General features: G+C 35.1%; 3 non-coding genes across 3 annotated transcripts; all 3 read right to left on the bottom strand.

Moving 5' to 3' along the window:
- Nucleotides 1–752: 752 nt before the first annotated feature.
- Nucleotides 753–824, bottom strand: TRNAC-GCA (transfer RNA cysteine (anticodon GCA)). Its single transcript has one exon. It is a non-coding gene; the product is annotated as a tRNA-Cys (tRNA).
- Nucleotides 825–6,448: 5,624 nt separating this feature from the next.
- On the bottom strand, nt 6,449–6,520 carry TRNAC-GCA (transfer RNA cysteine (anticodon GCA)). Its single transcript has one exon. It is a non-coding gene; the product is annotated as a tRNA-Cys (tRNA).
- Nucleotides 6,521–9,304: 2,784 nt separating this feature from the next.
- Nucleotides 9,305–9,376, bottom strand: TRNAC-GCA (transfer RNA cysteine (anticodon GCA)). Its single transcript has one exon. It is a non-coding gene; the product is annotated as a tRNA-Cys (tRNA).
- Nucleotides 9,377–9,651: the final 275 nt, after the last annotated feature.

The raw sequence follows: 9,651 nt of genomic DNA, 5'->3' as shown, positions 1-9,651 counted from the left end.
ATGTCCTTTATCTGCCTTGGTAAAATACAGTGAGGTTTCCATTGCAAGAATTCATTGATTTCGTATCACATGTAGATCTTGGAACATGGAAAAAACATTTTTGTCAAATGCACAAATTCTGCAAAATGTAACTGCTTCTCTACTGCAGTTTGTTGATTTTGTGCTAAGAGCATAGTTAAACCCAATTGTTCATTGTTTTGTATATGAAATGATGATATATCTTATTGTTTCTTACAGTGCATTGGGTTGAAAAACATTTTAACAGGATCTATTGAAGAGGGTATATGGTTATGAAACAGGGACTTCTTGAACTGCACTCCTACCCTCTACCACTGACATAAACCCTTGAATGCTGAAAACTGTCCTTTTTTAAAAAAGTGATAGAGTGGGTGACTGTATGGAACTTGTAGATATAATGACATCAGTGCACTTCTGGTCAGCTGTACAAATTAATAAATTTCATTAAGGGCATATTATTGGTTTCCACCACAGTTTTATAACATTCATATGAGCTTCCAATGGACTATTTCAAACTGATAATATCACCAGTAGAACTTGGGTGAATGTAAAACAAAGCTTTTATCATATGAAGAAATTGGAAACAGCTTAATGGTGTTTACCCTATGTTTCATGAGATGATCAGGAGTATTTCAAATGTAGAAATGTGTTGCTCATTACATAAAATGCTAAGATTGTAAATGTTTTCTTCAATTTATTTAAAAATATATTTCTACAGGTAAAAGAGCTGGACAAGGGGTCACCCAGATTTGAACTAGGGACCTCTTGATCTGCAGTCAAATGCTCTACCACTGAGCTATATCCCCCTTTCTGAAAGGTTCACCTTTATGTATTCAGTAATATGTACAAAGTGCAAGCAACATGCAATCACCATCAAAGCAATGCAATTTCAGCCACCAAACCCTCCTTATAAGTATAAGGGGTAGAAAAGATGTCCTTTATCTGCCTTGGTAAAATACAGTGAGGTTTCCATTGCAAGAATTCATACATTTCGTATCACATGTAGATCTTGGAACATGGAAAAAAATCTTTTCTCAAATGCACAAATTCTGCAAAAGGTAACTGCTTCTCTACTGCAGTTTGTTGATTTTGTGCTAAGAGCATAGTTAAACCAAATTTTTCATTGTTTTGTATATGAAATGATGATATATCTTATTGTTTCTTACAGTGCATTGGGTTGAAAAACATTTTAACAGGATCTATTGAAGAGGGTATATGGTTATGAAACAGGGACTTCTTGAACTGCACTCCTACCCTCTACCACTGACATAAACCCTTGAATGCTGAAAACTGCCCTTTTTTAAAAAAGTGATAGAGTGGGTGACTGTATGGAACTTGTAGAACTAATGACATCAGTGTACTTCTGGTCAGCTGTACAAATTAATACATTTCATGAAGGGCATATTATTGGTTTCCACCACAGTTTTATAACATTCATATGAGCTTCCAATGGAATATTTCAAACTGATAATATCACCAGTAGAACTTGGGTGAATGTAATACACAGCTTGTATCATACAAAGAAATCCGAAACAGCTTAATGGTGTTTACCCTATGTTTCAGGAGATGATCAGGAGTATTTCAAATGTAGAAATGTGTTGCTCATTACATAAAATGCTAAGATTGTAAATGTTTTCTTCAATTTATTTAATTAAAAAAATATTTCTACAGTTAAAACAGTTAAACAAGGGGGCACCCAGATTTGAACTAGGGACCTCTTAATCTGCAGTAAAATGCTCTACCACTGAGCTGTACCCCCATTTCTGAAATGTTCACCTTTATTTATTCAGTAATATGTACAAAGTGGAAGCAACATGCAATCACCATCAAAGCAATGCATTTGCAGCCACCAAACCCTCCGTATAAGTATAAGGGGAACAAAAGATGTCCTTTATCTGCCTTGGTAAAATACAGTGAGGTTTCCATTGCAAGAATTCTTACATTTCGTATCACATGTAGATCTTGGAACATGGAAAAAACATTTTTGTCAAATGCACAAATTCTGCAAAATGTAACTGCTTCTCTACTGCAGTTTGTTGATTTTGTGCTAAGAGCATAGTTAAACCCAATTGTTCATTGTTTTGTACATGAAATGATGATATATCTTATTGTTTCTTACAGTGCATTGGGTTGAAAAACATTTTAACAGGATCTATTGAAGAGTGTATATGGTTATGAAACAGGGACTTCTTGAACTGCACTCCTACCCTCTACCACTGACATAAACCCTTGAATGCTGAAAACTGTCCTTTTTTAAAAAAGTGATAGAGTGGGTGACTGTATGGAACTTGTAGATATAATAACATCAGTGCACTTCTGGTCAGCTGTACAAATTAATAAATTTCATTAAGGGCATATTATTGGTTTCCACCACAGTTTTATAACATTCATATGAGCTTCCAATGGACTATTTCAAACTGATAATATCACCAGTAGAACTTGGGTGAATGTAAAACAAAGCTTTTATCATATGAAGAAATTGGAAACAGCTTAATGGTGTTTACCCTATGTTTCATGAGATGATCAGGAGTATTTCAAATGTAGAAATGTGTTGCTCATTACATAAAATGCTAAGATTGTAAATGTTTTCTTCAATTTATTTAAAAATATATTTCTACAGGTAAAAGAGCTGGACAAGGGGGCACCTAGATTTGAGCTAGGGACCTCTTCTCTAGACCTGCAGTCAAATGCTCTACCACTGAGCTATAGCCCCAGTTCTGAAAAGTTCACCTTTATTTATTCAGTAATATGTACAAAGTGGAAGCAACATGCAATCACCATCAAAGCAATGCATTTTCAGCCACCAAACCCTCCTTATAAGTATAAGGGGTACAAAAGATGTCCTTTATCTGCCTTGGTAAAATACAGTGAGGTTTCCATTGCAAGAATTCATTGATTTCGTATCACATGTAGATCTTGGAACATGGAAAAAACATTTTTGTCAAATGCACAAATTCTGCAAAATGTAACTGCTTCTCTACTGCAGTTTGTTGATTTTGTGCTAAGAGCATAGTTAAACCCAATTGTTCATTGTTTTGTATATGAAATGATGATATATCTTATTGTTTCTTACAGTGCATTGGGTTGAAAAACATTTTAACAGGATCTATTGAAGAGGGTATATGGTTATGAAACAGGGACTTCTTGAACTGCACTCCTACCCTCTACCACTGACATAAACCCTTGAATGCTGAAAACTGTCCTTTTTTAAAAAAGTGATAGAGTGGGTGACTGTATGGAACTTGTAGATATAATGACATCAGTGCACTTCTGGTCAGCTGTACAAATTAATAAATTTCATTAAGGGCATATTATTGGTTTCCACCACAGTTTTATAACATTCATATGAGCTTCCAATGGACTATTTCAAACTGATAATATCACCAGTAGAACTTGGGTGAATGTAAAACAAAGCTTTTATCATATGAAGAAATTGGAAACAGCTTAATGGTGTTTACCCTATGTTTCATGAGATGATCAGGAGTATTTCAAATGTAGAAATGTGTTGCTCATTACATAAAATGCTAAGATTGTAAATGTTTTCTTCAATTTATTTAAAAATATATTTCTACAGGTAAAAGAGCTGGACAAGGGGGCACCTAGATTTGAGCTAGGGACCTCTTCTCTAGATCTGCAGTCAAATGCTCTACCACTGAGCTATAGCCCCAGTTCTGAAATGTTCACCTTTATTTATTCAGTAATATGTACAAAGTGGAAGCAACATGCAATCACCATCAAAGCAATGCATTTTCAGCCACCAAACCCTCCTTATAAGTATAAGGGGTACAAAAGATGTCCTTTATCTGCCTTGGTAAAATACAGTGAGGTTTCCATTGCAAGAATTCATACATTTCGTATCACATGTAGATCTTGGAACATGGAAAAAAAATCTTTTGTCAAATGCACACATTCTGCAAAATGTAACTGCTTCTCTACTGCAGTTTGTTGATTTTGTGCTAAGAGCATAGTTAAACCCAATTGTTCATTGTTTTGTATATGAAATGATGATATATCTTATTGTTTCTTACAGTGCATTGGGTTGAAAAACATTTTAACAGGATCTATTGAAGAGGGTATATGGTTATGAAACAGGGACTTCTTGAACTGCACTCCTACGCTCTACCGCTGAGGTAAACCATTGAATTCTGAAAACTGCACTTTTTTAAAAAGGTGATAGAGTGGGTCACTGTATGGAGCTTGTAGAACTAATGACATCAGTGCACTTCTGGTCAGCTGTACAAATCAATACATTTCATTAAGGGCATATTATTGGTTTCCACCACAATTTTATAACATTCATATGAGCTTCCAATGGACTATTTCAAACTGATAATATCACCAGTAGAACTTGGGTGAATGTAAAACACAGCTTGTATCATATGAAGAAATCCTAAACAGTTTCATGGTGTTTAACCTATGTTTCAGGAGATGATCAGGAGTATTTCCAATGTAGAAATGTGTTGCTCATTACATAAAATGCTAAGATTGTAAATGCTTTCTTCAATTTATTTAATTTAAAAAATATTTCTACAGGTAAAACAGTTGGACAAGGGGGCACCCAGATTTGAACTAAGGACCTCTTGATCTGCAGTCAAATTCTCTACCACTGAGCTATACCCACTGTTCTGAAACATTCCACTTTATCAATTCAGTAATATGTACAAAGTGCAAGCAACATGCAATCACCATCAAAGCAATGCAAATTCAGTCACCAAACCCTCCTTATAAGTATAAGGGGTCCAAAAGATGTCCTTTATCTGCCTTGGTAAAATACAGTGAGGTTTCCATTGCAAGAATTCATACATTTCGTATCACATGTAGATCTTGGAACATGGAACAGAAACTTGTGTCAAACGCACAAATTCTGCAAAACGTAACTGCTTCTCTACTGCAGTTTGTTGATTTTGTGCTAACAGCATAGTTAAACCCAATTTTTCATTGTTTTGTATATGAAATGATGATATATCTTATTGTTTCTTACAGTGCATTGGGTTGAAAAACATTTTAACCCGATCTATTGAAGAGGGTATATGGTTATGAAACAGGGACTTCTTGAACTGCACTCCTACGCTCTACCACTGAGTTAAACCCTTGAATGCTGAAAACTGCCCTTTTTAAAAAAGGTGATAGAGTGGGTGACTGTATGGAACTTGTAGAACTATTGACATCAGTGCACTTCTGGTCAGCTGTACAAATTAATACATTTCATTAAGGGCATATTATTGGTTTCCACCACAGTTTTATAACATTCATATGAGCTTCCAATGGTCTATTTCAAACTGATAATATCACCAGTAGAACTTGGGTGAATGTAAAACACAGCTTGTATCATATGAAGAAATCCTAAACAGTTTCATGGTGTTTACCCTATGTTTCAGGAGATGATCAGGAGTATTTCCAATGTAGAAATGTGTTGCTCATTACAGAAAATGCTAAGATTGTAAATGTTTTCTTCAATTTAAAAAATATTTCTACAGGTAAAACAGTTGGACAAGGGGGCACCCAGATTTGAACTAGGGACCTCTTGATCTGCAGTCACATTCTCTACCACTGAGCTATACCCACTGTTCTGAAACATTCTCCTTTATCAATTCAGTAATATGTACAAAGTGCAAGCAACATGCAATCACCATCAAAGCAATGCAAATGCAGCCACCAAACCCTTCTTATAAGTATAAGGGGTCCAAAAGATGTCCTTTATCTGCCTTGGTAAAATACAGTGAGGTTTCCATTGCAAGAATTCATACATTTCGTATCACATGTAGATCTTGGAACATGGAACAAAAACTTTTGTCAAATGCACAAATTCTGCAAAACGTAACTGCTTCTCTACTGCAGTTTGTTGATTTTGTGCTAAGAGCATAGTTAAACCCAATTGTTCATTGTTTTGTATATGAAATGATGATATATCTTATTGTTTCTTACAGTGCATTGGGTTGAAAAACATTTTAACAGGATATATTGAAGAGGGTATATGGTTATGAAACAAGGACTTCTTGAACTGCACTCCTACGCTCTACCACTGAGTTAAACCCTTGAATGCTGAAAACTGCCCTTTTTTAAAAAGGTGATAGAGTGGGTGACTGTATGGAACTTGTAGAACTAATGACATCAGTGCACTTCTGGTCAGCTGTACAAATTAATACATTTCATTAAGGGCATATTATTGGTTTCCACCACAGTTTTATAACATTCATATGAGCTTCCAATGGACTATTTCAAACTGATAATATCACCAGTAGAACTTGGGTGAATGTAAAACACAGCTTGTATCATATGAAGAAATCCTAAACAGCTTAATGGTGTTTACACTGTGTTTCAGGAGATGATCAGGAGTATTTCAAATGTAGAAATGTGTTGCTCATTACATAAAATGCTAAGATTGTAAAAGTTTTCTTCAATTTATTTCTACAGGTAAAACAGTTGGACAAGGGGTCACCCAGATTTGAACTAGGGACCTCTTGATCTGCAGTCAAATGCTCTACCACTGAGCTATATCCCCCTTTCTGAAATGTTCACCTTTATGTATTCAGTAATATGTACAAAGTGCAAGCAACATGCAATCACCATCAAAGCAATGCAATTTCAGCCACCAAACCCTCCTTATAAGTATAAGGGGTAGAAAAGATGTCCTTTATCTGCCTTGGTAAAATACAGTGAGGTTTCCATTGCAAGAATTCATACATTTCGTATCACATGTAGATCTTGGAACATGGAAAAAAATCTTTTCTCAAATGCACAAATTCTGCAAAAGGTAACTGCTTCTCTACTGCAGTTTGTTGATTTTGTGCTAAGAGCATAGTTAAACCAAATTTTTCATTGTTTTGTATATGAAATGATGATATATCTTATTGTTTCTTACAGTGCATTGGGTTGAAAAACATTTTAACAGGATCTATTGAAGAGGGTATATGGTTATGAAACAGGGACTTCTTGAACTGCACTCCTACCCTCTACCACTGACATAAACCCTTGAATGCTGAAAACTGCCCTTTTTTAAAAAAGTGATAGAGTGGGTGACTGTATGGAACTTGTAGAACTAATGACATCAGTGTACTTCTGGTCAGCTGTACAAATTAATACATTTCATGAAGGGCATATTATTGGTTTCCACCACAGTTTTATAACATTCATATGAGCTTCCAATGGAATATTTCAAACTGATAATATCACCAGTAGAACTTGGGTGAATGTAATACACAGCTTGTATCATACAAAGAAATCCGAAACAGCTTAATGGTGTTTACCCTATGTTTCAGGAGATGATCAGGAGTATTTCAAATGTAGAAATGTGTTGCTCATTACATAAAATGCTAAGATTGTAAATGTTTTCTTCAATTTATTTAATTAAAAAAATATTTCTACAGTTAAAACAGTTAAACAAGGGGGCACCCAGATTTGAACTAGGGACCTCTTAATCTGCAGTAAAATGCTCTACCACTGAGCTGTACCCCCATTTCTGAAATGTTCACCTTTATTTATTCAGTAATATGTACAAAGTGGAAGCAACATGCAATCACCATCAAAGCAATGCATTTGCAGCCACCAAACCCTCCGTATAAGTATAAGGGGAACAAAAGATGTCCTTTATCTGCCTTGGTAAAATACAGTGAGGTTTCCATTGCAAGAATTCTTACATTTCGTATCACATGTAGATCTTGGAACATGGAAAAAACATTTTTGTCAAATGCACAAATTCTGCAAAATGTAACTGCTTCTCTACTGCAGTTTGTTGATTTTGTGCTAAGAGCATAGTTAAACCCAATTGTTCATTGTTTTGTATATGAAATGATGATATATCTTATTGTTTCTTACAGTGCATTGGGTTGAAAAACATTTTAACAGGATCTATTGAAGAGTGTATATGGTTATGAAACAGGGACTTCTTGAACTGCACTCCTACCCTCTACCACTGACATAAACCCTTGAATGCTGAAAACTGTCCTTTTTTAAAAAAGTGATAGAGTGGGTGACTGTATGGAACTTGTAGATATAATAACATCAGTGCACTTCTGGTCAGCTGTACAAATTAATAAATTTCATTAAGGGCATATTATTGGTTTCCACCACAGTTTTATAACATTCATATGAGCTTCCAATGGACTATTTCAAACTGATAATATCACCAGTAGAACTTGGGTGAATGTAAAACAAAGCTTTTATCATATGAAGAAATTGGAAACAGCTTAATGGTGTTTACCCTATGTTTCATGAGATGATCAGGAGTATTTCAAATGTAGAAATGTGTTGCTCATTACATAAAATGCTAAGATTGTAAATGTTTTCTTCAATTTATTTAAAAATATATTTCTACAGGTAAAAGAGCTGGACAAGGGGGCACCTAGATTTGAGCTAGGGACCTCTTCTCTAGACCTGCAGTCAAATGCTCTACCACTGAGCTATAGCCCCAGTTCTGAAAAGTTCACCTTTATTTATTCAGTAATATGTACAAAGTGGAAGCAACATGCAATCACCATCAAAGCAATGCATTTTCAGCCACCAAACCCTCCTTATAAGTATAAGGGGTACAAAAGATGTCCTTTATCTGCCTTGGTAAAATACAGTGAGGTTTCCATTGCAAGAATTCATTGATTTCGTATCACATGTAGATCTTGGAACATGGAAAAAACATTTTTGTCAAATGCACAAATTCTGCAAAATGTAACTGCTTCTCTACTGCAGTTTGTTGATTTTGTGCTAAGAGCATAGTTAAACCCAATTGTTCATTGTTTTGTATATGAAATGATGATATATCTTATTGTTTCTTACAGTGCATTGGGATGAAAAACATTTTAACAGGATCTATTGAAGAGGGTATATGGTTATGAAACAGGGACTTCTTGAACTGCACTCCTACCCTCTACCACTGACATAAACCCTTGAATGCTGAAAACTGTCCTTTTTTAAAAAAGTGATAGAGTGGGTGACTGTATGGAACTTGTAGATATAATGACATCAGTGCACTTCTGGTCAGCTGTACAAATTAATAAATTTCATTAAGGGCATATTATTGGTTTCCACCACAGTTTTATAACATTCATATGAGCTTCCAATGGACTATTTCAAACTGATAATATCACCAGTAGAACTTGGGTGAATGTAAAACAAAGCTTTTATCATATGAAGAAATTGGAAACAGCTTAATGGTGTTTACCCTATGTTTCATGAGATGATCAGGAGTATTTCAAATGTAGAAATGTGTTGCTCATTACATAAAATGCTAAGATTGTAAATGTTTTCTTCAATTTATTTAAAAATATATTTCTACAGGTAAAAGAGCTGGACAAGGGGTCACCCAGATTTGAACTAGGGACCTCTTGATCTGCAGTCAAATGCTCTACCACTGAGCTATATCCCCCTTTCTGAAATGTTCACCTTTATGTATTCAGTAATATGTACAAAGTGCAAGCAACATGCAATCACCATCAAAGCAATGCAATTTCAGCCACCAAACCCTCCTTATAAGTATAAGGGGTAGAAAAGATGTCCTTTATCTGCCTTGGTAAAATACAGTGAGGTTTCCATTGCAAGAATTCATACATTTCGTATCACATGTAGATCTTGGAACATGGAAAAAAATCTTTTCTCAAATGCACAAATTCTGCAAAAGGTAACTGCTTCTCTACTGCAGTT

Source organism: Ambystoma mexicanum, unplaced genomic scaffold, assembly GCF_040938575.1.
Source record: "Ambystoma mexicanum isolate Mex_15411 unplaced genomic scaffold, UKY_AmexF1_1 Mex_scaf66, whole genome shotgun sequence".
In the NCBI taxonomy this organism is placed as follows: domain Eukaryota; kingdom Metazoa; phylum Chordata; class Amphibia; order Caudata; family Ambystomatidae; genus Ambystoma; species Ambystoma mexicanum.
The sequence above is the reverse complement of the archived record's forward strand: the minus strand, read 5'-3'. Positions and strand labels throughout refer to the sequence as shown.